This window comes from Gorilla gorilla, chromosome 17 (assembly GCF_029281585.2).
Source record: "Gorilla gorilla gorilla isolate KB3781 chromosome 17, NHGRI_mGorGor1-v2.1_pri, whole genome shotgun sequence".
NCBI classification, from domain to species: domain Eukaryota; kingdom Metazoa; phylum Chordata; class Mammalia; order Primates; family Hominidae; genus Gorilla; species Gorilla gorilla.
In genome coordinates this window covers 54,168,019-54,195,135 of record NC_073241.2, presented here as the reverse complement: position 1 = coordinate 54,195,135, position 27,117 = coordinate 54,168,019, and the positions used below count along the sequence as shown (strand labels likewise).

The following is a 27,117-nucleotide window of genomic DNA, read 5'->3' as shown; positions in this document are numbered from 1 at the left end:
TCCCTCCTGCCTCCCAAGTAGCTGGGACCACAGGCACCTGCCAACATGCACACGTGTCACCATGCCCAGCTAATTTTAAAAAATTTTTTTGGAGAGACAAGGTCTCCCTCTGTTGCTCAGGCCAGTCTTGAAGTCCTGGGCTCATGCAATCCTCTCGCCTTGGCCTCCCAAAATGCTGGGATTACAGGTATAAGCCACTGTGCCTGGCCTCACAAACTTCATAATAGACATTCTAGAAAATGACATGAGATTTGGCATCATGGACTAGGTAACTTCTGTCCCATAATATTGGCCAAGCTACTGTGGTGAGTGGGGAGAAATGTGGAATAAAGAGGCTAAGCCTGACAGGTCCCCTTGGGTGAGTACTTCTGCTCTGGAACAAGAGCATCAAGGAAACTCATATTAATTAAGTTTTCACCACCTGCCAGGCACTTTCACATAGGCTCGCTCATTCAATCCTCTAGGTGACCCTTAAGAGAGGTAACACACTCTGTATTCTTTAGAAAGATTGAACAACCTTAGAGAAGGTAATGAACTTGTCTAAGTTGGGGAAGCCAGTGAAGGGCAAAGCCAGGGTCAGACCCCAGAACTGTGTGGCTCCTTTCTGTTCTCCAGTGCTGCAGGTAGTGTGGTTTTAAGACAAAACAGAGTGAAGGGGACTTTCACAGAAAAGACAAGTTCATGGGTGAATTCCATGTGTGTGTATTGGGCACTGTAGATTCTCACTTTCAGGGTGGCCTTCCAATTGGTGTGATAATGAGATACCCTAGAGAAACCTTCATCTTTCCTTCCTCCTCAAAGTGCTGCCCACTCCCAGATGAAGGGACCAGCATTTGGCCAACAGTAAGGGCTTTTATGATCTCTGGCTGTGAAAGGTTATGGCAGTGGGATGGACAATGCCTCTATTCTCTCTCAATTTTCTTTCTTGTGGAAAAGGCATCTGCACATGTGGCTTCTTTGAATTGAAGATGTGTGTTAAAGCATTAGGAAGAAATCAGCCCAAATGCTAATACTCCATCTGATGATGCAGACTCATTTACTATATGTGCTTCTCTCCATTAAAAGTCAGAAGAGAAAGGTAACAATGAGAGACATGTTTACAAGGCCTTATCGAATAAGGATCCTAGACTTCCTCCTCTTCTTATTATTCACAACTGTATTCAGTACAGTTGCAAAGCTGGCAAAAAAACTAGCTTCTTCCATTTTTTTTCTGTGCTTTTGATTCATGTTTTGGTTTCGGTTTCTTTTCTCTTACCACTTTTAAGGGGATTTTCTTTGTCAGGCCCTGGTTCTCTGGCACAGACTCCTGGAATCCACATATCCTTGGCTTCACAAAAAACCTACTCCCACTTCTCAAGGCCTGACAGTTTTCAGATCCCTCTGAATCTTCCAAGAGAGCAAAGGCATTATTCCTCCACGTCTGCTGGAGGGCAGGCTGTCTCTGTAGCAGGGGATGGGGGATTTCTTCTATTGTAATCAGCAGTCATTAGTTTTGGGAGTCATAGTTGGCCTATCTTTATTTCAGACTTTATCCATCAGTTTTCAAATAGGAAGACAGTGTTTACTAATGAACTTTATCTTTCCTGGGGTCAGCAGCCCAATAAAGCAATTGTTTGGATTTGGGAATGTAAGGACCATCTCCTCCAAGCTAAACTCTGAAGTATAAGGTGAGTCTATTTCTATCATTTACCTTCTGTTAATGACCCTCTCCTCCCCTTCCCCAGCCCTTATCTAGATATACAAACCACAAAACTTATATATCCTGCTCCACAAGGCATTGCTCCTGGTGAATTCTTTCATTCATTCATTGAACATTTTTTTTTTTTTTGCATATACTATATGCCAGTCTTTCTGATAGTAGCTGAAGATTTAAAGAGGAGTAACAGTCATCCTCTACTTACAAGACACTCCTGACTGGCTAAAGAGAAAGATACACAAACACAGATCAATTTAAATGTTATAATAATACAGAAGGCCTGGCAGAGATGGGTTTTGTTTGTGCTTAGTGAATAAGAAAGTCTCAATGAACAAATTCTCTCTAGAATATTAATTGATGTTTATTTAAGAATTACTTTTTCAAGAGTTACAGGCATAACACTTAGGAATAAATTTAACCGGCCGGGCGTGGTGGCTCATGCCTGTAATCCCAGCACTTTGGGAGGCCGAGGTGGGTGGATCACGAGGTCAAGAGATTGAGACCATCTGGCCAACATGGTGAAACCCTGTCTCTACTAAAAATACAAAAATTAGCTGGGCATGGTGGCGCATGCCTGTAGTCCCAGCTACTCAGGAAGCTGAGGCAGGAGAATTGGCTTGAACCTGGGAGGCAGAGGTTGAAGTGAGCAAAATCGCACCACTGTACTCCAGCCTGGTGACAGAGTGAGACTCCATCTAAGGAAAAAAAGAAAAAAAAGAAAAGGAATAAATTTACCAAGGATGTGAAAGAAAGACTGAAAACCATAAAATATTGATAAAAATAAATGAAGGAACAAATAAGTGGAAAGACATACCATGTTCATGAATTGGAAGAATTAATATTGTTAACATGTCTATATTACCCAAAGTGATCTAAAAACTCAAAACCATCCCTATGAAAATCCCAATGACATTTTTCACAGAAATAGAAAAAATCCTAAAATTTATGTGGAACTACAAAAGACCCTGAATAGCCAAAGTAATCTTGAGCAAAACAAAACAAAACAAAACAAAAACCCCAAAAAACAAAGCTAGAGGTATCACATAACCTGACTCCAAAATATACTACAAAGCTTTAATAATCCAAACAGCATAAACAGCATGGTATTGGCATAAAAAGAGACAAGTAGACCAATGGAATGGAATAAAGAGCCCAGAAATAAACCCATGCCTTTATAGTGAATTGATTTTTGACAAAATGCCAAGAAAACACAATAGGAAAAGGAGAGTTTCTTCAATAAATGGTGTTTAGACAACTGGATATCCAAATGCAGAAGAATAAAGTTAGACTCTCATCTCACACCAGATATAAAAATTAATTCAAAATGGATTAAAGACAAAATGTAAGACCTGAAACTATAAAACTTCTAGAAGAAAGCATAGGGGAAAATTTCCATATCACTGGTCTGAGTAATGATTTTTTAAAATACGAACCCCAAAATAAAAGCAAAAGACAAATGGATTATATCACACTAAAAAACTTCTGCACAGCCAAGGAAACAATCAACAGAGTGAAAAGACAATCTATAGGATGGGAGAAAATATTTGCAAACCATACCTCTGGAGATTTGGATATTAAGGGTTTACATCCAAAAACCCCTTACACATTTGGATATTAAGGGGTTAATATACAAAATATACGTTTTACAGTGTCTAAATCATGTTTAGGCAACTGGATATCTACATGCAAAAGAATAAAGTTAGATAAGAAGAATAAACTTAAGAGATCTATCATACAACATGGTGACTATAGTTAATGACAATGTATTACATTCTTGAAAATTGCTAGGAAAGTAGATTTTAAGTGTTCTCATCACAAAAAAATAAGTATGCGCAGTAATGCACACATTAATTAGGTAGACTTAACCATTAAACAGTGTGGAAATTGTGTTTGGGCAACTGGATATTTACATGCAAAGGAATAAAGTTAGACCCTCATCTCATACCATATACAATAATTAACTATGTTTTAGAATAACATGTTATACATGATAAACAGTTTTTATGTCAATTAAAATAAATTTTTTGAAAGAGTTAGGGTCATAATCTATGCTAATTCTCTTGAATTCAGGTGTTTAACTTCATGGTTACTGGCATTTCTGGGAATAATTATAATATAGAAATGGTCTTGTTAAAAATTTTATATCAAGAATATTAACAAAAAACTCTGTTATTGATATACCAAGAAGTAAGTAGACTGCATGTCTATTGAAAATTTCTGTGCAACTTCAGTCTACAGAACCCTCATTACACTTGCAACCACCGACCCTTTATTTCTTTTATTGAGTGGAGATTCGATGCCTTGGTGTCCAGTTGTTTCTGTTTCTGGGACTCTACAAAATTATTTTTGTCCCTTCGATAGTCACATGATTCTTCTTCAGGAAAACACAACATTATCTTAAGGGTTAGAGTATTTATTTCATATATGCTCTTTATATCAGATTCCATTACTCTAATATGAACATCAATAGCTGATTTTTTAGCAAAGATGATTTTTATCTTTTATCAGGTTTATACTCCTTAGCTAACATGTTGTAAGCATTTTATATGCCAGGCACTAGTGTTAAGCGTCTCTCCATGGAATATTTCATGTACTTCTCCCTTTATTTCTATGATGCAGGTTTTAGTAACCTCATTTTCAGCTGAGGAAACTGAGACCCACAAGGATGAAGTCTCCTGCCTAAGGCTCACAAGTAAAAAGTGGCAAAGCTGGAACTGGAACCCAGGTCAGCTAATTCCTAGTCCAGCTCACCCTCTGCCGCACCATAGCACCCCCTGTAACTTGATGCTAATATTTGAATTTCCCCAGAAACATTACAAGCAGACCTATAGCTTCTCTTCTTGTATAACAGCCTGTTTCCAGCATTGGGTAGTGGCCTGTCTAACTCCTATTAAATCATTAGTTAGGACAGACATGCAGAAAGAGGTTTCTTGGAAGAATTCAAAGCCTGCTCACTTTGATTGTTTTATTTGAAAATGGCTTTTTCTAGTAGTTGGCTTTCAAGTAGCTCACTGGACTTATAACTTCTTGAGCTCGGAGATGCTCTCCTGAGGACACATTCTTTATTTTAATTGAAGTCTTCGTCATTGGCTGGCTTCCAAGTGGTCTACCAGATGTCTTTTTCTTTGCTCTAGCTGAGGTAGATTATGATGTTCCAGCTCATTTTTCCAATTTGCTGTACTGTGCCTGATTTCTTTAGCAAACCACACTTGAAAGGCCACAATCATGGAGCAGGCAGCAAGTGAGCCTTCAGAATATGTTTTCTTAGGTACTCTTGGGCAAACAATACACACACAAACACACAAACTCTCTCACCTTTTATTTTAGTAGTTAGGCCTGGATTTTCCTAAACATTCACATACATGCAACTTTCTCAGGATGTATAACTCCAAAATGGGTCCTCTAGGGCTTGAGTAATCCCCCAACTAGGACCTTAAGAAATCTCCCTTCTGAGAAACCTTTCCTTTTCTTCTTGGATGCTTGAAGAAAAGAACCCACTGATGTTCTCTATTCTTTTCCTCAGTCCTATACTTTATGTCCTGAGATGCTTCCCATTGTGAAATGAATTGTATATCGTGTGTCTAGGAACAGGGGAGGTCTTAAAGTCCATTCTACTCTTGGAAGCAAATACAGAGTTAATTCTTACTTATAACCATATCTACAGCATCTAGAATAGTTTCTGGTACTTAATAGTAGCTAAAAAACCAATTTATTGAATCAACCAACTCAGAGTCAGGCATCAACTGATTGACTTAGGCAATTGGGAGGAATTTAGTCATTTCTTATTTTTTACACTTCTTTGAGAGTCAGCGTGACCTTTACCCCTAACTTAAGTGGCACATGATGAGGGGTTTCATTTTACTTTCCTGTTCCATAGAGGAGCAAACCAATTAAACGTATAATAAAACAGATGGGAATTTAGACTTTATACGAATCTGGGAGGGTCTGAGGGCCTTCTGGGACCTGTCACTGGAGTGAGGACTGGAAATCTCCATCTCTTAGCCAAGTTTTGTTAGCCTCAGGTGACGGTGTTAACACAGTGTTAGGCTGCCTTTTCAACAAAATACAAACAAAACCAAACAGAAGAAAAACAATCAAACCAACCCCCCACTGCTCACTGGCTTACAGAGAGGCAGCAGGATTGTTGTGTCGAGGAAGGGGCCAGAACAGGAGGAGGTGGCAGTTTTCTAACAAACCGTATTGTTTGAACAGTTTTATTTAGTGTGAAAAAAAAGGATCTCATACTGAGGATTTATTTGGAAGTTCTGGGCAGATTAACTTTTGGTAAGAGTCAGAACTAAAAACTTTATTGGGAACGCCACATACACTCCAAAGACCAACAAGAGAATTTAAGTTAGATGTGATTAGTATGAAGAAAGTTACATTTATTGTACTCTTATGTATAATTGATCACATGAAAGGCCTTTTGTAACTATAAAAGAGACAGCCCATTAAATTGTTTTGCCCTGAGGATTATACAAATTTGCAGATATCGGATTGGATTACCAGCCTATTGGTTTCATAGCAATGGTAAATCATTAAGATGCTTATTTTTATTCATCTATCTTTCTTGTTATTTATTATTAACCAAGTAGCTCCTCCCAGTTTTAGCTTTACTTTCAGACATCTGAACCAATCATTCTGCCTCTTTTCTGTGATCAAACTGGTTGCTAGAACTCTATGGGTCACCTTTGAGGATGCTTAAAACAGAAAAAAAAATATTTGGCAAGAACAGAGCTATGTTGTTTAGTCATGGACGGAGAGTCTATAGAAAAAGTCAGAGACCATCTTATCTCTTGATTTGAGTAGAGAGGCCATTACATCCTTGGCATTGTGTTGTGCAAATTCGTTGAGCTCATTTCCAACCCTTCCATTATCCAGATAAGAACGTGCTCAGACAGTTAAAGGTTAAGTTATGAATATTATCTGGCACATGTGAGACAACAACATTTGTTTTAATGTTTATATTAGAAAAGGTGATAGAGGTTGGTGGCTATTCTTTACTTATTTCAAATGGCCCAGAGGAAAACTTAAGCTTTAACTCTTCCTACAGATGTTTCAGGAGGGTATAGCTGCAAATCACAGCCTATATCACAGAATAACTGAATCCAGTGCATCATTGTTTGTTCCCTTGATTTAGCATTTTTATTTGGAGAAATATACCTGGTGGATCTCAGTCATTAGAACTAAGTGTGGTTGGAATCAGATGGTCGTGTTGCCACATAGAACTTCTCCAGTTAAGCATCTCACATTTCTTCCAGACCCCATAATGAGTACCCGGCCTCATGTTTTTCAGGCAGTGCAGAAACTTTGGGATGTGCTCACTGCCAAGGACACAGCCGCTATCTACTGTTTCCTTTGACTCCAGAGCAATCCACTAGGCTGATTTTTGCTTTGTACCAGATCAGTTCCACTTTGAATCTTAACTGGAGCAGTCAGAAGGTGTATCTGTAAATACAGGGTTCTGTCAGCTTAGTCCAGTTTGGTTGAGAGAGGGGAGAGTGAGAGAGACAGACAGACACAGAGAGAAAGAGAGAGAGAGATTGTGCTAAATAAATGGTATTCAGTTCTAAATGAAGCCTCTCAATTAGTATTAAACATTTTTTTAAACAATCAAGATATTAAAGCTAGAAAGGAGTTAATGAGCCTATAGAGAAAGTAACTTCTAAAGATCATTGTGCTTGGGACGGTAATTGCTTTACGACATTTTGATGTCATTACAACATAAAATTAGGAGGGCAAAATGTTTCAAGAGTGTTTCTTCAGATACCCTGTTAGGAAGCTATTAAAAGGCAAGAGTATGCTGGCAAAATGATTTCAGTGTGTGCCTTTGGATACCTGCTTAGCAAAACATCATGAACTGAAGCTACAGTGCAAAATGATTCCAATGTGTGTTTTTCAGAAAACACCCATTCCACTGCTGTTATGTCCAAATTGTAGTGGATGATTAAACTTGAAAGCAAGAATGAATGTAAGGGAAAAAATCAGTGGAGATCATCTCAATTATGATGTCAGAGTGAAATGAGACAATCATAAGCATCAGGATTGAACCTCAAACCCTCCCTGAACCAAGCACTGTCTGAGCAATGACGTTCATGAGATGCTGAGACTTTCCAGTGTTTCTCATTATGGTAAAAATGACATCTTTCACTGAAGGACCAAAGCAGTTTTATGTATTAAGAGGTTGCAAAACAATATGGTTTGTGGTAAGGAGGAGGTCAATTTACAGCTGAAATTCTAAATCTGCATAAATGCAAGAAAAATCCTTTTTCTCTAGAAAACTGGAATATTGAAATACTCTTCTGCTATTGCACCCAGAAATTAATTATAAATGATAATTACAATGGAGACTGCCTTTTTAAAAAATTCTCTGAAACATATCCAAGAATCACAACCGGGTGCACACCAATATCCTAAGTCTCTTACACAGTCTCTCCTTTCTCCCCCAGATGTTGCCTCCTGCTGTGCAGTCTTCACATCCAAAGAGGCACTAAGAAGCAAAACATCTGGGATGCTCCATTATAGAAGTTAGTGCTTAGAGGAAAAGAGGGTTAAAATAACTAATGTCTCTTTCTGTCAGTCCATGAAGCCAATTTTACTTTTCCGATGTTTGCCAGTAAGCACAATGTTCTGTAAATGCAACATATTTTAAAAGTCTCCTGGCCTGTATCTTTCATGCTTATCAATGGGTTCATTGGAACTCACAGTTATGTTTTGTTTTGTGTGTGATGTTTATCTGTTTGCATGTGCAGATATGTATGTGTGTGTTTCTGTGCATATATGCTGTGCTGGTGGCAGTAAATATACTTGTAATGGTAAGAGAATGTGAAACTCAATTAGCCTGTTCTCAGAAATAAAGAAATAAGAAATTGGTTGAGATTAATATCTCCCATCACAAACACAGTGGGAAAGTTGGTTCTCATCGCTCCTGACAGCAGAGTGCCAATGGAACCATTAGGCACCATGCCACCTCTCTTCTCATGGTACCACATGTGATGAGGTGTGGAGTCTACATTTTCAAACAAAAGAGAGATGGCCTCTGGATAGATTTAGCAAGCCCATGGTCTTTCTACGTAAAAGACGCTGGGGACAAGACACCTGAATATATTTTCTGTCTTGTATCCCAACATCCTTGCTTTTACCCAATTCTGTTTCATTTTAGAATAAAATAATTGTGGTTTTAGATTAGTTGAACATGAGTCAGAGTAAAGAAAGAGACAGGGCCCTATTCAGTTTCAATTCAGTTACAGAATTTGGTATATCTCTTAGTTTTAGGCCTACTGATAGCTGCTTAGAGAGTCACTTCTGTTTGGGCAAAAAATGCCCCTGTCAGAATGTATTTATGAGGTTACTCTGACTGCATAAACCCCTTCAACTTTGCTCAATGATGCTATCAAAGCTCTCAACGGAGTTTGAGTTTTAATTATTTGCTATTTATGTATTTTGTAAACTCCTCAGAGAAAGTGATGCTATAACAGCTCAGTATTATTATCAAGGTTATTATATGCATATGCACTGCCACTTATTTTTGAAGAGTAAATATTTGTGCTAATTATATCAGTGTCATCCACTGTGGTAATTATATCAATATCAACATGTTGATATTAATATAATTAATTAGCACAAAGATTTACTCTTCAAAAATACATGGCAGCGTCTCTGATTCATTTGCCGTGAGGGGAGCATGAGGGGAGCACGGTTCTGCAGCACTGTATTTAGGCTCTGATATGCAATCAGCTTTAATAATTACCTAATACTGTAGGTGGCCTTAGACAAGTAAAATGGTTTTTTCCAGGTTTCCTGGGAATTGGATGCTGAGATGAAAAGCATATGAGTAGCTTTCTTCCAACATTCTTCTTGGTGATTAACCGACTATCCAAGTACAAAGTTGCTCCTAATTAACCCTGAGGACCCCAATATAAAGGTAGGTGGAATGAATTAAAGTGTTTAAAAAAGAGAAAAAATAATTCTCCTGAATTAACTGTTATCGTTAAACAATATCTGGCTTGTTATATTTTAATTTTAAAAAAAACTACCCAGCAATAAGAATCAGAAAGGGGATGTAAAAAACATATGAGTCATGAACAACCAGAGCAGTGAGTAGAATTTAATTTGTGGCTACTCATTATGTAATAAGCTCCTGGTAATTGTATTAATGACAATGACATTATGATAATAGTTTACGTTTATTGATTTCACTCTAAAACAGACATAGTGCTAAGTGTTTTTTATGTACTATTTTATCTAACACTCACAACTCTCTGAAGCACACTTACTATGATTGTTTCATAGATGAGAAAACTGAGGGACAAGAAGAGTAACATCTGCTCCAGCCACACGGCTGATGCATGAGAGGGCCTAGTCTACACCCAGGTCTTAGCCTCACCATGCTCTGAGGCCTTCCCAATGGATGTGTCCAAGGTACACAGGAAGAGGTGGCCCAGGAACACTTGAGAGATGGTCCTATCCACTTACTTTATTAGGGTAGAATAGGAAAGGTGCCTTGAACATACTTCGTCCCAAGAAACTGTACTGGGGCTGCCTAGAAAGAAGCATCAAACTCAACAATGTCTTGACGAGGAAGTTAGCAGAAGGAAGCCTTAAGTACAGCTGATGCGATTTCTCCCAGATTCATAAGCTGATACCTGGAAAGCAGTACTTTTTTGAAACAGGTATCAGGAGGTAATGAAAATGGCAAAGCTCCAAAATTTTATTCACAAAGTATTGGTGATATGTCAATTCAGAAAAAGAGATTTCTTGAGTCCAGTCTGAGATACCATAGTTCTGACACAAATGGGAAAACTGAACCTCAGAATCTGGTAACAGGCCAAGGCTGAATGTCCCCAGAGGAGCAAATAAAAGCAGTTGGAGCTTGGGGCCACCACTTGCATGTTCTTTCTGCCATACCACTTGGCCTCTTCTTGCCCTCCTCTGCGGGGTTAGTCCGATGGCATGAAAGTCTCCCCAAATTTATGAGTAAACTTCAGATATGCTCTTATGTTCTTGAATCAAATAATTAAAAGAAATAAATTAGCCTGGGCAACATAGCGAGACCCTGTCTCTACAAGAAAATAAAAGCTGGGCATGGTGGCATGTGTCTGTAGTCCCAGCTACTTAGCAGGCTGAGGCAGGAGGAATGCTTGCACCTGGAAGGTTGAGGCTGCAGCGAGCCATGATTGCATTGCTGCACTCCAGCTGGGGCAACAGAGACCCTGTCTCAAAAAAAATATTAAATTTAATTTTAAAAAAAAAGAAAGAAATTACGAATTCCATTTAAAAGCAAGACTCATTACTCTCACCATTTATTCATCTCTTTGGCCTCATTTTCTAAAAGTCTTTGAATGGCTTTGAATGGCCCATCTGCTACCTTAGAAATCTCCCTAAGTGGGGGGGAAAAAAAAGAAAAAGAAATACACTAATACACATGGTTCATGTAAACAGGTCCCTACCTTTGTTCTGGATGCCACTTTTTGCTTTTCCTCATTTTTGAGTATTGCCTATTGTCATTTCAGCTAACTTTGATGAGTGTTGGATAGATAGCAGAGACACACAGAGGCAGGAGAAAGAAAGACAGGGAGAGAAAGGCCATTGAGGAGCAGCGTTCAACTTCTACAGTTTCTCATCCAGGAGCGCTGTTCCGCTTTTTGAGAATTTCTTATTCACGTCCTCTTTCACTGTTTTCCCAGGCTAGTAGTAAAGCCTTGGTGCTTGATGCCTTTAAATGTGGGTAACGAACCTTCTCTAGACATTTAATGACTTCTACCTCACCATGACACAGTTCTTTTCTTCTCACATGGCCCAGTCTCAGAGTGGCCTTAGTTTTCTCTTCTCAGTTCCTGGCACTTGACATTTCATATTGGTAGTGTCCTCTCTCCCACCGTTCCCTCCTCCTTCTGCCTAAAGCCTTCTTTGTCACCCTGTCCAGTGTGTGGCATTAGAGAGCACCCCTACCAGGCCTGCCCTGGCCTCTCCACCTCCCTCAACCCCCTTCTCATTTTTCTCTACTTCCTTATGTATGCCTTCCTACGTTTAGAGGACACTGCCTTCAAAGGGTGCTCATAAGTATTATAACACATTTAATATGTGTTTTTATTTCTTTCCCCATGGAGTTAACAGCATTCGTGGTCATCGTCCGAGTCCACACTTAAAAGTGCTTTTCATCTTCAAAGAACTCCAGAACTAGGTGAGGCTCTGGAGGTGGGCCTGACTACCAGGTTCCTCTGGTCAGGCAGCTAAGTGCATTAATTAAGCGTCATGTGCTTTGTTTCAGGAGAGGGTCACTGACAGATTTATCACTTCCTTTGATTCACTTTCACCGGTTTTTCCTTCTTTTTTCTTCAAAAGCTATAGTCCGCGATGGACCTTTTTCGGGGGGGAGGGGCGGGGCGGGGTACTTCAAAGACGTACATTCTTCTGGTGGAATATACTGTTTCATGCCTCGGACTCCTACGACGCCCTTTGCTTCAGTCCTATAGGGAAGCCATTCAGAGCCTTCATGAACCCAACATTGGCATTTTCTTTTCACATCTTTCTTGTCCCTGAATTTCTCTGGAACATATTCAGCTCTTCCCCTGCCCTGTTTCTGTAGAAACTCTCACTTACACTTTTCCTCCTTCTGTTTATCCCAGTTTCAAGCCTTCTCCTCCTTCTTGCAGCAGGTTCTGGACTTCTGATTGGAATCTTGGATTCAAGAAAATATCCTTTAGAAGGCAACACCAAGCACCCTTTGATCTTCAGTGGCTTGGCACCACCAACCACTTCCTCATCATGTATCTTCTGTCTCTGCCTTGTGTAGAGAATGGTCCTCTCCCTCCCTTCCTTGCCTCTTCTCTTTTCTTTTTTTCTTTTTCTTCTCCTTCTCTGCATTTTTCCTTCCTCTTTCTTTTCCTCCCTTTCTCTTCTTTTCTTCCCCTGCCTTCCTCCTTTCCTTCCAAAGGTGGGGCTCTTTCAAGTTAAGTAAGTTTTTTCACAGCCAGAAAATGGTCAGACCAGGATTTGAACACCAAACAGAGAGACTCAAAGGCCTTTCCTTTTCTAATTTTGAAAGGAACTGATACATTAATTATGACATGAATCACTGATAAACAATTTAACATGATACATATTCGCAGAGAAAATCACAGCACCTTTCTAGGCCTCATTTTCCTCGTAGGTAAAGCAGAAGGGGTTAGTTCAAGCTAATAGGAACTTCCAGTTTCATTCAAACCTATAGGCATCATAATTAGAATGTGAGCCTCAGTGTCTTCATTTTAATACAAGGATATAAACTGCCTCCTAAGTTTTGAGTGATAATTAAATTAGAGAATGTACATAAGACCCTGCGTGGTTTATGCAAACATAACAAGAATAGGATAAGAGGTAGTTGCCATTAAGTACTGTGAAACTTAAAGCTAAGCGCTGTGCTAGGTACTTAAACCTTCAACACTTCATTTAGACTAGCAAGACAGAAGGGGCTACTCACAGCTTTTTTTATATTCTAATAACTAATATCTCTTAACCCCCTAAAATATTCTTATAACATGCAACATGCCTTGTAGCATAAGTAACTGAAGGCAAAGAGGATATTTTGGGGCCAGAATCTTCCCATGCCTCACAAATAATGCTTATAGACAGTTACCAAAGGGACCCTGCTCATAATATCCTTTACTGGAAAAACATCCAAGGTTGGAGCATTTCCACAAATAGGACCAGGAAAATTCCCATGGTGCCGAGGCACTTGTTTCCAGGGGGTTAGTGGGTCAGCTGTGGCTCCCTATTCCCAGTGGAAAAGTGCAAGTTATCCCACAGGCCACAGGGCCAAAGGAGAGTTGATGTGGTGTGTGGGAAAGAACACAGGGTTGGATGGGGAGACCTGGATTCTCTTCCCTGGCCCCGCACCAGCCTGGTGGGATCCTGGGTAAATCATTCCACCTTCCTGGAGAGATGAGTCATTCACAGTCTCATTGTGCACCAGAACCACCTGGGAAATTACAAATAAATACCAATGCCTGGGCTTCTCCCCAGAGTTTCTGATTCAATTACTCTCAAGTGGGGCATCAGCATTTTTCAGAAGCGTACCAGGTGATTCTAACATGCAGCCAGAGTGGAAATCATTTGGTTACACAATAATTCCATCCTCTTCTAGGTTAGTCTATTATTCTCTACATATAGGCTTGAACACTAAACCTGGGCCCAGATGCTCTGTTGTAATGGAATGTTCTTTTTCATAAACCACTTGCCATCTTTTCTTTTTTGGTGGAAGAATGGTATTGATTTGTGCATCTGACAAATCACTATCATGTGCCTACTATGTGCAAGGTGCTTGGAGATGCCAGCCAACAGCTTGATGCATGCAGGCACAGTTGCCTCGAAGAGCAAAAGTCTCTCCTCATCAAATTCCCTTTATCCTCTGGGAGATGGTCAGAAGCTCAGAGCACTTTTCCATCTGGAAAAGTCACTGGGGAGATCGCCTTTGCTGCTGTAGCAGATGAGGAACTTGGCTGACCTCCCTCTCTACTGATAAATGCCCAGAGACTGGGTGAGAACCATCTTTCTTTGCATCCCCGAGCTTTACGCTTTCCATTCCCAGTCACCCCACAGTTCCAGAGGTGAGGGGAGCTACAGTCAGAGAACCAAGGCAAAGTTAGGCTTGGTTTTGGGGTTGACTCCAGAGAGAGGAAAATCCGCTCTTAGGTACTCAAAAGATTTGCATCTGAAGAAGAGATAATGTGGTATTTTTCAGAGATGTTTAAACTAATTCCTCCTAAATCCAAATATTTATTCATAGCCCATCTCTTTCCAGAAAAGATTTAAGGCAAAGGATCAAAATTTGGCTAGACACCAAAGTAGATCTCCTCTAGCGGAAGCCAGGCTGATGAGCACTCCTCATATCTTTCTAGAATGGCAGCCCTCCTGTTTCCATCTGTTAAATGTCTGTGTACCTTTCCAGACTCTGCTTATGGTGCTAATTTTCCCTCACCTTTCCATCTTCACATAGCCGGGCATTATTGAGGACTGTTGAACATTGTGGAGGGAGAACTACTTACATTCTGGGAACCAGAAATAGGAGGGTGCGATAAAATAAAAAACACAAACTTAAGACATGAAATCAATGAATGGGGGCTGGGGGTGGCCTCAGAAAACCTTCTAGTCCTTGTACCTCAGGGAAAACAGGCCCTCTTTGGTGAACCAAGTTTCATGGATAGTAAGACATTTCAAACAGTATTTTCACCCGAAAGCAAACACAGATATATTACTAAGTAAAATGTAGAAGCCACACAAATTATTAAGACACACAAATTCCAATATATTGAGTGCATTTCTCACTTGCACAAGGTCACTTATTGCCACATCTCCAAGCTTCTACTCTAAACATGATCCATTCCACTCTCCTACGAGGGGCACTTTGGTGAACTATGGAGAGCAATGGACAAATCAAATGACTTTATTTTACAGATGAGGAGTCTGAAATCTGGAGACGTTTTGTGAGTTGCTCAAACACACGTGGCTAGTCAGTAGCAAAGCTAGGGCTAGGATGTGCATCTTCGTCTCATACCCTCATGCTCTGCTGGTGCATAGGGGAATATCACCGGGGAAAGCCGAGGGGAAAATATTTTTCACTCTCACCTTGAATGGGAGTGTTGAAATTGCAGTCAGGAAGCGCGCACTTGAGCCCGGCTCTGTTACCTACAAGTTCTGTGGCGCTGAGCTTGCTCTTACCCTTGCAGGCCTCTGTTCTGGCCCTGGCACCATCAGGTGAAGACGTACAGGATCTAGCTCTAAGGCCCCTTCTTGCATGGTCACTCTAGTGCTCAGCATTTTCCTGGGTTTAATTGCCTCCCATGGTATCACTTCTAAAAGTGACCGGTCTGGTGCTGATTTGAATAACAAAGTCAATACTGATTTGACTTCCCTGTGGCTGGCAAAGTGTGGGAGATTCTAGCATCATCAACCCTTCCGTGCATGTTGGTCTTATTTCACTCGCTGAATCAATCACTCCCGAGAGCAAAATCCATGGCGTGTACTCTTTTTCATCCCCGATTGTAGTAATGGATATTTGTTCCACAAACCAATTCTTGGCCTTGCTGACCCTCTAGGGGACATACAATGGGGAGCCACAAGGAGTGCCCGTTTATCCATTCAGTTGTGAATACAGAAGTATTTCAATCCTGGTACACCGAAATCACTTTGGCTTCAGGTTGAGGACTAAGTTATTTGGAGGCATTTATCTGGAAAAGAATGAGGGAGATGGCTAAAACTTAAGACATTTTAAGAAAAGGATGCTTTATATTTGAAAGGCTAGGCCATTTTTAGGAAAACACCCCCAAAATATTATATTTTCCATGCTAAGTAATGCCAAATTCTGTGCCTTTGTGTGTATATATATATATATGTACACACACACTACATATAAACATATGTAATTTTATATATTAAATTTATTATATAATATATTATATATTCTGTTTGGTGTTATATAATATATATAATATAATTATATATTTCTAAGTAATATATATTACTTAGAAATTTATATGTATATAAATTTACATGTATATAAATTTATATGTATATAAATTTCTAAGTAATATATTGTATATACTCTATACCTATATATTATAATGTGTATACTATATACCTATACATTATAATGTATACGCTATATACCTATACATTATAATGTATACGCTATATACCTATACATTATAATGTATACGCTATATACCTATACATTATAATGTATACGCTATATACCTATACATTATAATGTATACGCTATATACCTATACATTATAATGTATACGCTATATACCTATACATTATAATGTATACGCTATATACCTATACATTATAATGTATACGCTATATACCTATACATTATAATGTATATGCTATATACCTATATATTATAATGTATATGCTATATACCTATATATTAGAAGTATATATAGTACTATATAGGTATATATAGACACATATATAGTACTATATAGGTATATATATACATAGACACACCTATATAGTACTTAGAAATATATATATATTTCTTAGAAAAAGAAAGTGCCATCTCCACCCATATTATTAAAATTATATATATAAATTTATATAGAGAAATATATATTACTTAGAAATATATGTATATATATACTACATTTCTTAGAAAAAGTGCCATCTCCACCCATAAGCAAATGAGTAATGTCTTCCATTGAATTTTTCTAAAAAGTCCCAGGAAAACTCTTTGAAAAAAACTTAAAATAATCAATAAAGAAAAAGCTCTGCTCCTGTTGTAAATCTGATCCAAGTCTTGTTACAATGTTTTCCCACTGATGTTGTTCTGCAGAAATCCTTCCTATAAGCCTCAGTTGCTTTTTTTTCCTTCCCTTTTTGGTGGATCAGGAATAAAATTGTTCATCTGGCATTTGGCACAGTCTTCCTACAAAAGATCGAAGGAGGAAGGGGCTTGCTAAATGTATTCCTTTCAAGCAGTAGAAATGCTTCACTTTGTATTTCTGCTCTTTTACCTCAAGGTCACTGGCATGGAGGGTCCAATGGGAAGCAGCAGCTTTCAGTGTGGGAGGAAGTGCATCTCATGCCGCTGTGAACCCCTCCTCTCTCAACCTTAGATTTTGAGCTCATTGCATGCAGCAATGTGTGATGTCTCCAAATCTTTTCACTTGGCCAGGCCAGTCCTGAACTGATCTCACCATCTCTTGAGTTGAGAAGAAAAGACCTCCATGGTTTCCTGATACTGTGCCCTCTGGAACTCTCAAGCTCCTCTGTGTCCTGACAGAATGTTCTCTGACTGCAGAGAGTGCCTATTTAGCCTCTTCTCTCTGTATGTCTGCAGAGGTTTGGCCCATTCTTTACCTCCTGAGCACAAGCTTTGCATTCAGGAAAGAAATGAACCACTCTCCAGGCAAGGACAGGCTTAGCATGATAACTGTCCCCGAAGGGTCAGAAAACACAGCCAGGGTAAAGAACTGCTAAGGAAACACCATTGCAAGGGAGGAAAGGGCACCCGCTTTCACGATGTTCAAACCTTCTTGGCTGAGTCAGCTGACAGGGCTTTTGGCCAATGCCAGATGAAGGGGAGTTTTATAACAGTGACTCCTGGCAACTACAAAACAGGCTGAGCTCGTCAGTTTACTGCACTGACACTAAATTTCAGGCAAGAGAATCATAGCTTTGGGTCTTTATGGCTGCCTCGCCAATACCGTTGATGGAGAAGGAGGCCCCCATAACATGGAGCAGCAGGTCGGCTAATTGATGGTGTACATCATCCCCAAATCATTTCCGTTCAGTGTTGGAGTGCCCGGCCGCAATTTCAGTGGAACATGTCAGGATTCTGGAGGTCCACTCTGTTTTAGACTAAATAACTAAGTCGGGTTTTGAATAACTTCAGGAGAGTCTAGAGTGCTGGTCACACTTCTGATCCTGGTCTCTGTTCAAATCAGCCCCTTGCGGGCTTCCAGGACAGAGTCAGCAGCCTCAGAGCATGCACCTGGTGCCCTGTCTCTGATGGGTTCGTGGCTCCCTGAGGCATGGAGCCTATTAGGAATCTTAGCTTAAAAGGCCTCCTTTCCAGCCTCCTTCTGAGTCAGGTTAACAAGGGTTTCATTAACCTCAGCAAATGGGTTAATTAAATTTGGTTAATTAGATTTGATTAAAAAAATGGGTAAATTAAACTGATTTTCCCAGAAGCTGTTCCTTCATACCGGATCTTGGAATTTAGAAGCCACTATCTGTGAGCCTCCATCAAGGTACAAAATGGGGTTTCCACCAAAGTGGACATGGGTCCTAAATGTGACTCCATCAATTTGCCAAGTGGGCACTTGAGGAGTAATGGGTCAAAATGACCTAACAGTCTCTGGGCCTATATGCATTGCTTTCTGGGCAGCCCTTGGAAAATGTACCCTTATATGTATTTTATCATGTCACTTGCAGGACTGTTTATCTGATCTGAAATAAGAATCTGTTTCAAAACAGGGCTGCTCCCAAATGTTACCTTAGCCACTGGCTCACACCATTGCTCAGCAAGAGGCTTGCTTACCCCCAGACCTGCCCAACCTTCTCAGAACAGCCTGCTGCAGCTCCTGCGTGCCAAGTTGAAGCTCACGTTTTAAGCCGCACTAATTGGAAGTGAACAGCTTATAAATAATCCATGCTCACAATCTTTGACGTGCATATACATTCAGCAAATCAAACCCAACAGATTACATTCAGAGTGGCTCAACAGGAAGGCCAGTGGTATCTGTGACCTTTCAGTGCCCAAACAGACAAAGGGGTGCAGATATACACTGGGACAGTATTCTCTTTGCCTTCTTCAATGATATTTCCTGTCCTGGGTGGTTGTATTCTAACAGGATATGTAGAATTCAGGTGGTTTCTTTCTCTCTCTACCTCCCTCCTTCACTCCCTTCCTTCCTTCCTTCCTTCCTTCCTTCCTGCAATCCTTCCTTCCTGCCTTCTTGTTTCCTGTCTCTTTATTTATCTGGAAAAAGTGAACAGGATGATAAAAACAGAACTTGCCTTTTATGTGTTGGGGGGCAGGGGTGCAAGGCAGGTCTGAGTAATTGGAACAAATCAACTTAAGTGAAAATTTCTGAAGCTGTATTTCATTTGAGTGTTTGACATTTTCAGAAGAAAGCTGTTATTATGTTGCTTGGAAAAATAATTGGTGGTTTGGAGCCACACAGATGTACAGTACCCCCTGAAAATAGATGCATTTTCTGAGAGTGATAGGAAACATGGTGATTCTTAGGACCCATTCCCCAAATTCCTTTTATACTTACTATGTCTCTTGCATCTGTTCTTTCCAAGCCACAAGAGCTTAGCACAGTTCTGCAGTGCTGTTCAGGGAGTGGGGTGGAGGAGCTGGAGCTGAATTTTCCATATTCATGCCCTCAAATAGACCCTCAGAGGTCCCCTGTGGGAGGGAAAGAGAAACTCAAGCCCAGTACAATAACATACACTTCTGGGGTCTCCATGCTCCTCAAATCTATTTTTAAAAGCATGCTTTAGTAAATTATATATAACATATAGCACATCATGAATGTATGTGTACAAAATGATGAAGTGGAATCACTTCGGGTTGCGAATGTCATTCAGTTTTTTTCCTCATCTAAGTTCACATCTAGGGTGAGCTACATAATCTCACTTTAAGAGAGTGCCATCCTCCAATGTCTGGATTACTGCTGCCTGTCTCCCCATGGGCATTTATGCAGAACCATGGCATGGGCTGGTGGGTGCACTGGAGGCCACCAGATTAGTTTAACAAATGTTTCATCTGCATTCCTTGGCATTGAGGAGACCTGGACATGCAGAAACCACCTTTGTCAACCTGTTCTACCTCAACCATCATCACCATGAATCCATGGGTTCAATTTCTCCACTCATAGTGTTGAGGGTGAGGAATGTGTGGGACAGGTTGAAATTGAATTTTCCAAAGCCACACTGGAGTTTATAGCAAAACAACTTGGAAGGTGTTAGATGTGATGCCTGCCTCTCCAGCATCCCATAGGAAAGAAAGTGACTGTCTCTCCTAGGTCACTGCATTTATTGCATCTTCCTGAAGGTCTGGCAGCTTCAGGAAGCAGAATCTGCCTTTGCACATGGCTACCACTCCAATAAGAGCTTTTGGTTATTTGAGAGCAGCTATATTGAATGGCGTTACAGGGGTTCATTCATCCAATTCTCCTTGGCCAGCCCACAGCAGCAACCCAACTCCATAGTGACTCATCCGAGCCAGGGGAACAGAAATAAGGGAATCAAGTGAGATTTTTCGTGCTTGGACATTTGTGAGGAACTGATGGAAGAGGCTTCCCAAAACTGAAGTTTTTCAGGACTAGTTGGTGAGTCCTGGAAGAATCTTTAAACCCCCTCAAAACCTAAAACCTCCTAAGCAGAGTCCAGACTGAAAAATCAGCCTCAACTGATAGAAATACTGGAGAGGAAGAGGGCATCTCTGTCATCCCTTCTTGAACAAATTAGTTCAAGGAAGATGAAGAAAAGGGCTGCAAGGTAGAGGAGGAACCTGGCCAGAGTGATGATGGGTTCACCCACAGTGTGCCGAGTGGCAGCACCATTCCTGGTGCATACAGCCTTTCGCTATTGGAACAGCCAGAAACCACACAGGTTATGCTTAACTAACCACGAGGCACAGAAATAAATCAGACAAACCAAGCAGGCAGTAACGCTGAACTCAACAAGGCTATTGACATTTGTCTGCAAGCCTCTAGATAACAAAATACTATAAGGCGAGATCATGAAGTAAAAGAAAATGTATGCATTTTGAAACCAAATTAATACTCTGGCTAAGTTCCAGAGCATTTTCTTAAATTCCTCTTTTTTGAAGGAGAGGGGACTAAATTTCATTAGCTAAAATCTTTTAAAGCGTCATTTAAATTCAGCTTTTGGAAATGAAGACTTTGCCTTTTAACGACCAATCTGCATTTCATCACAAAGATGGAACATGACATCCTTGGCTTGGTTATTCTCCTGAGGAGTAGGCCCCTGTTTGTATAGCACACTTAGAATAGAGACAAAGACTACAACAAATTTATCTCTGGCACAAGGGAGTGGATTCATATAAACGCAGCAAGGTAGCTTCTACTCCAAGTGGTTCAAATACCCTTTAGCAAAATTTTTGAAGTAATCCCATTGTTCTATTGTTTTCTATTACAATTTTTAAAATAGGACAAGTCACAAATATAAGAAATATTTTAGAGTGACTGAAAAAATTTATTAACATTTTTGACAATGTAGGCCCAGTAGGTCAGAAGTATTGTGTTAGGAGCAGATAGGTCAGAGGCAAGTTCAAATGCTTACACAATGAGCAATGAGAAAGAATTTGGTACTGCATGTGGCTATAAATTCAGAACACAGCACCTTTAACACTAGAATAAAATATTTTATGCTAGTATAAATAAAATTTACAAATACTGTATCATAAATTATGGTAAATAATAAATAATAAATTAGTATAAGTAATATAAATAAAGAATATTATATAACAAATGTATACTATTGTATAACAAATTTGTATAAGAAATTGATAATTGAGAATTTATTATAAATTATTATAAACAATTTATTGTAAGTTAGTTTATTATAAATATTACTAATTTATAACAAATAAATTAGAAAATAGTAATTTACTAATTTATTATAAAATTATAAACTAGGATTTACTAACGTATTTATTATTTCAATATAATTAAGTAATATTTATGGCCTAATTTTGATATGCATTTTTTTTCAAGTTGCAAGTGAAAGAAGTCCTGCTACTCTAAAGAATAACTAAACCAGACTGGAGTCACTGAAGCTGATGGAAGAACACCTCAGGCATGAGTGCCATGGTGACGTCATCAGCTCCGTTCACAACCACTCACCATGAGGCCATTGCTCCTGTGGAGGACACTGGCTTAGGACTCATGAAGTAGTACCTCAGGAAGGTGGCTCTGTAAGTGTTCCTTCCACCAGCTCCAAGACACAATGAGATGGAGAGAATTGGAACAATTCCCTATGATTGCAGCTGGATATTTTCACATGAACTATCTAGTAATGAAGGCAATGGCATGTGGTGTGGCAAAGACTGGCCCCAGATTACATTTCCAGTCCTTTTGTATTGAGGAGGGGCTTTGGGACCAAGACAGTAGGAGTGAGGGTACAGGTTCCACATTCTATTTCTCTCTTAGTTTTCTGTGGTTATCTTGGTGACTGCATGGTAAAGATGGAGGTGACAAAAGATGGAAGGAGCCTGGATCCCTGAATGACTTCATGGTGCAGAGCCTTACACTACCCCCAACTCATACTAAAACAGCGGTGGGAGGAACAATAGACCATTATTCTGTTAAGGTGCTGAAATTGTAGAGCTGTTAATTTGAACAGTTAGAGTTTCTTATACTGATACAGTATCCTTACCCTGGATTGTTGAAATAATTAGTCCAAATAGTTTCTTTGCCTAAAACTGTGGACAGAGCCTAAGCAATACTGAATCCAAGACAAGGTATATTTATCAAATGCTACTCACTATACAATACAGATGAATGTGGCACTTACTTCCTGTGTTGTTACCCAGCCTGCTTCTAGTATTCTTTACACAAAATAACATTCATGAGCAACCTGGGCACAAGAGGTCTCTGTCAAAATAAGTCTTTGATTTCTCTCCAGATAAACTCGTGTGTGTGTGTGTGTGTGTGTGTGTGTGTGTGTGTGTGTGTGCGCATTTTATATTTGGTTTTAGTTACAATTCAAAGAGTCTTTCCTTTTAGACAATGGTCCATACATTCATGGAAGGTAGAACTAATCAGAGAACCTGGTTCAAAAGTTTTAGGGGATTCTTTGAGAAATGTTTCCCAGAATTTAAACTTGGGACTTGACTATAATTATTAGTGTACAAAATCACAGAGGATATCAAAGCAAGATTATTCCTGTTCTCCCAGAAAAAAAATATATATTCTTGGAAAATTATTTTCCTAGATTGTCAAGCTCAGAGATGGACAGTTGGCCAACTAAGGCCTCATCTACAGCAACAATGAAGAATCTGAGCCTCAGCAGTGAAAACACTGCCTACTACTTCACTACCACCCTTTCGACTAAAACCAGAACAAACTTGCATTTAAACATTAAAAATGCCACATACATTAAATTCTGTGCCTGGGCCAGGCAGCTCCCAAGGCAGATGGTGTGTAGTGTTGGAAAATTTGGTATTATTTAAATGAAACAAGCATTCCATTGCTCTCGATCACACTGAACAATGAAGATTTCACACCCAGCGATTCTATCAGTGGAGCTCTCTCTGTCTCCATTTGCAGCATTGGACAGATAAATAAATATTCTTTAGATCAAGTTATCCGCCTGATGTTGCTTAGAGAGACAGAAACTCTAATGATCAAGTTGATGTAGCAGTGGGTCATTATCATCTTCCTCTGAGACCCACTGTTTGAGGGAGAAGTGTGCAGTATGCTGCAATATGACTTTAAGAAAGTATTAACATGCCTAAGATGACTTGAAATTGCCAGTCTTCTGGGCTGTTGTGGGGGACATTGGAAGGAATCAATGAACATTTCCAGGAGATTACAGAGATCACAGGGGAAATTGTTTAGTTAGCACTGTGTACACAAAGCTGACTTTAGACACCTGCAAAAATCAGAATCACTGAAAAAAAAAAAGAGAGAGAGAGAAAGGAAAAGATAAAAGAAAGCCAAGATGCTGTGTCCCATTCCAAGTAATACTGCTCTCCCCTTCCAATGCTTCCATACCATTCTCCAAACCTGAAGCTCCCTGGAGCCAGGTTCCATCACTAATGGGGCATCTCAGTTCCGACTAGATCATACTGGGTTGCCTGATTTGCTGGAGAACCTCAGTGAGGAGCTGCAAGTGACTTGGTTTCTGTGCTTAAGAAACAGCGGACTACAAGGCAAAGAGCATGGCAGAAGGGATCAACTCAGCTTTTGTCTCTAAAACCATCCCCATGTCTTTTGGGGATAAAACCTGACTTTTATTCCTCCCTTGATAATCTGTCCTTTACCTCTTGGGATTTGGGATTAAGCTATTCCATAGCTTTGCTAATTCTTGGGAGGAAGGCATTTATCAGGACAAAAGAGGAACCTGCACTTTCAAAGGCTTACAGGGGCAGTCATCACGTTTGTTTGCTATCTACTCTGAAAACAATGACGTCTGGATCGCATGGGCAGAAGTCACAGGAGCCTACAAGAACCAGGCTGTGACAGCCGGGAAGCTAATGTGTGTTACCACGGAATCCACCAAGGGGAAAAACTTTGAAACATTTTAAAAATGCAGGTGCACAAATTACTCATGCCAGGAGCGGCAGTGTCACTTTGTAATAAAATCTTATGTTTATTTTCCACTGTTGAATACACATACCTTAGTGTTCCCAGAGAGGGAAGCCTACAATGCTATCCAATGAATAGTTTGCAGATGGATTAAATACATGTACCAATGAAATAAAACGTGCAGATTTGGGGCTTTTTGCCTCCTACCTTTGCTCTGGGCCCAGAGCTCCCCGATGATGACACGGGAGGTTTGTGCAAAGATCTGAAGTCAAGAAGGATTAGTTTAAAGAGTCAGATGAAAAAGGACACAAATGAAAATGCTTCTGCATGAGCCTGAAAACCAAAACTTAGCAATGAGTGATTCTGACTTTGGGGCCTGTAACAAATAATGGCAAATGAGGGAAGTTTCCAGTGGCTTCACAGCAGGAGGGCAATGGCCAGGGAAGCACTGTGAAACCGATCAGTCAAAAGGACTTCCTGGTTCTTGAGGAAGCTTTGAAGGCAGGGAGTGTGGCATATGTGTAAGGGTCTTTGTTGCTAATATTTTTTTTTGAGGCATATACTTTGCAGGGGCAAATCTTCAAGTTGCCACTTCCTGAGAACTCCCTCATTTTAGTGAATATATATTTCAAGCCCAGTAGTTGAATAGCACTATTATTGGCGCTGTGCAGGAACACCAAAATGTGCAAGACAGGGACTTGAACTCACTGGAGTAATGATCTAGTGGCATTCACAAACCATATCGTGTGCAGCAGAATTCTATGAGATATTCAGACAATAAAGTGCATAGAGAGAAGGAAGAGGTCCCTCTGGCTAAGGTGATGGAAGAGATTATGAAGGGAGAGCAGGCTAGACTCTGGCCTGCAGGTAAGTAAGATGCATGAACCAATGCTTACGGAGAGGAAAGAAGAGTTGAGTTTAGGAAGGACAAGAGGACCTCTGCTGTTGCTATGCAGGCTTTAGTTTAGAGAGGAGAAGACAAGAATCTTAGAAATGCATTGAGTGTGCTGCTCTGTGGGCTCAGGAGCATAACCCAGGCTTTCCATGAGCTCTTCATTCCATACACTGCCATCTAGACACTGGGGCTTCTCATGTGCTAGGTCCTGCCAGCTTTCCCTGGGAGCCCCTCAGACGGCTACTTGAACTGGTAACGAAAAATTGAGAAGATGTGTTGACTACACACCACACACACACACACACACACACACACACATGTGCTAAACTGGCCACTCCCCTACCGACACCACCATCAGTATGTCTGGGGCTCGGCTGCCAAGGGAGTTGACCTCCTTGAGGACAGCAGAGTCCAGCCCTCTGTGCAGGGAGTTAAGCTTCTGGTGTGCCTATTATCGCAGGGAAGAAGAAAAGAGAGGGCACAAAACGAATCTCTGTCCCTGTCAAAATCCTAACAAAGGCCGGGCACGGTGGCTTGTGCCTGTAATCCCAGCACTTTGGGAAGCCGAGGCAGGCAGATCACCTGAGGTCAGGAGTTAAGACCAGCCTGGCCAACATGGTGAAACCCCGTCTCTACTAAAAATAGAAAATTAGCCAGGGGTGGTGGTGGGCGCCTGTAATACCAGCTACTTGGGAGGCTGAGGCAGGAGAATCACTTGAGTCTGGGAGGTGGAGGTTGCAGTAGCCAAGACCATGCCATCGCACTTCAGCCTGGGCGACAAGAGCAAAACTCCATCTAAAAAAAAAAGCAAAAAACAAACAAACAAACAAATCCCAACAAGACTGCACAGTGGCTGGCTTTTCTCCAGCCTGGTGACAGAATTTGCATCTGCCACAAACAGGAACCAATCTCCTGTCTATCCTAAGCTCTCATGTTTGGATTCTACTGGCCCTCCTCAGAGGTGGATGGAGGCGGCACCAAACATCGTCTAGTGGGGAACTACGTATAAGATGGTGTGGTGCTGGGAGGAGAGGACCCCTCACTGTCCCCTCACTCTCTCCTAGCAGGGACAAAGGCGAGAGCAGGGGCACAGAGAAGAATCCCAAGAGTGATTTTCTCCCTGCACCAAGCCCCCCTCACCTGTGCATGCTCCTCCCAGCCCACTCCACATCACATAATTGGCATGTGAAGATTGATCAGCAGCGGTGTGTGGCCTGCTCAACAGACGGATCAGCTGTGGCATGTGTTCAGCTGGGCAAACCTAGCACGAAGATGTTTCTGTCGGTGTGCAGGGGACAGCCATCCATCAACAGCCATCTTGTTTTGTTTGTTTGTTTAAGCAACCACAGATGCAAGAGAGAAAGAGACAGAGAGAGAGAGAGAGAGAGAGCAAGTGAGTGAGGAGAATATTTCCACCCCCTCTCTCCCCTACAGATCTGTCCTGAGGCTTCGAATCTTCTTTCCCACTCTAAGCACTCTGGGCCACATTCGATTCTATTTTTGTGCCCCTCTTCAACTGCAATGAGGCTTGCTTTGGCATCTGAGCTACCACCTGCCGTCTGCTCTTTAGTTCCTGTTTGCTGTAAATCTCGCTTTGGGTCTTGGGTATCTTCACAGCTCGTTCTGCAGAAGAGAAAGGAGCATTTCGGTCTTGAGGTAACTCCCAGTCGGTCTCCAGCTTCCTCCAGATGGAACTCTGCCCTGCTGTAGCCTCTGTGAAGACCAGCTGCCTCTGGCTTTAGCATTTTCCT

The 27,117-nt window shown here is 40.6% G+C and overlaps 2 long non-coding RNA genes across 2 annotated transcripts in view; one reads left to right on the top strand and one right to left on the bottom strand.

Annotated features, from left to right (window-relative positions):
• Positions 1–22,734, top strand: LOC129528224 (uncharacterized). Its single transcript, XR_008673457.2, has 4 exons — positions 1–1,667; positions 8,146–8,223; positions 9,492–9,620; positions 21,937–22,734. It is a non-coding gene; the product is annotated as an uncharacterized lncRNA (long non-coding RNA).
• Positions 14,580–27,117, bottom strand: part of LOC129528225 (uncharacterized) — a 174,365-nt gene continuing 161,827 nt past the window's right edge. Inside the window, exons 2-3 of the long non-coding RNA XR_008673458.2 lie at positions 19,468–19,601; positions 14,580–15,903 (exon numbers count right to left, since the gene is read on the bottom strand). This is a non-coding gene — a long non-coding RNA (uncharacterized lncRNA). The remainder of the gene's footprint in view (positions 15,904–19,467; positions 19,602–27,117) is intronic.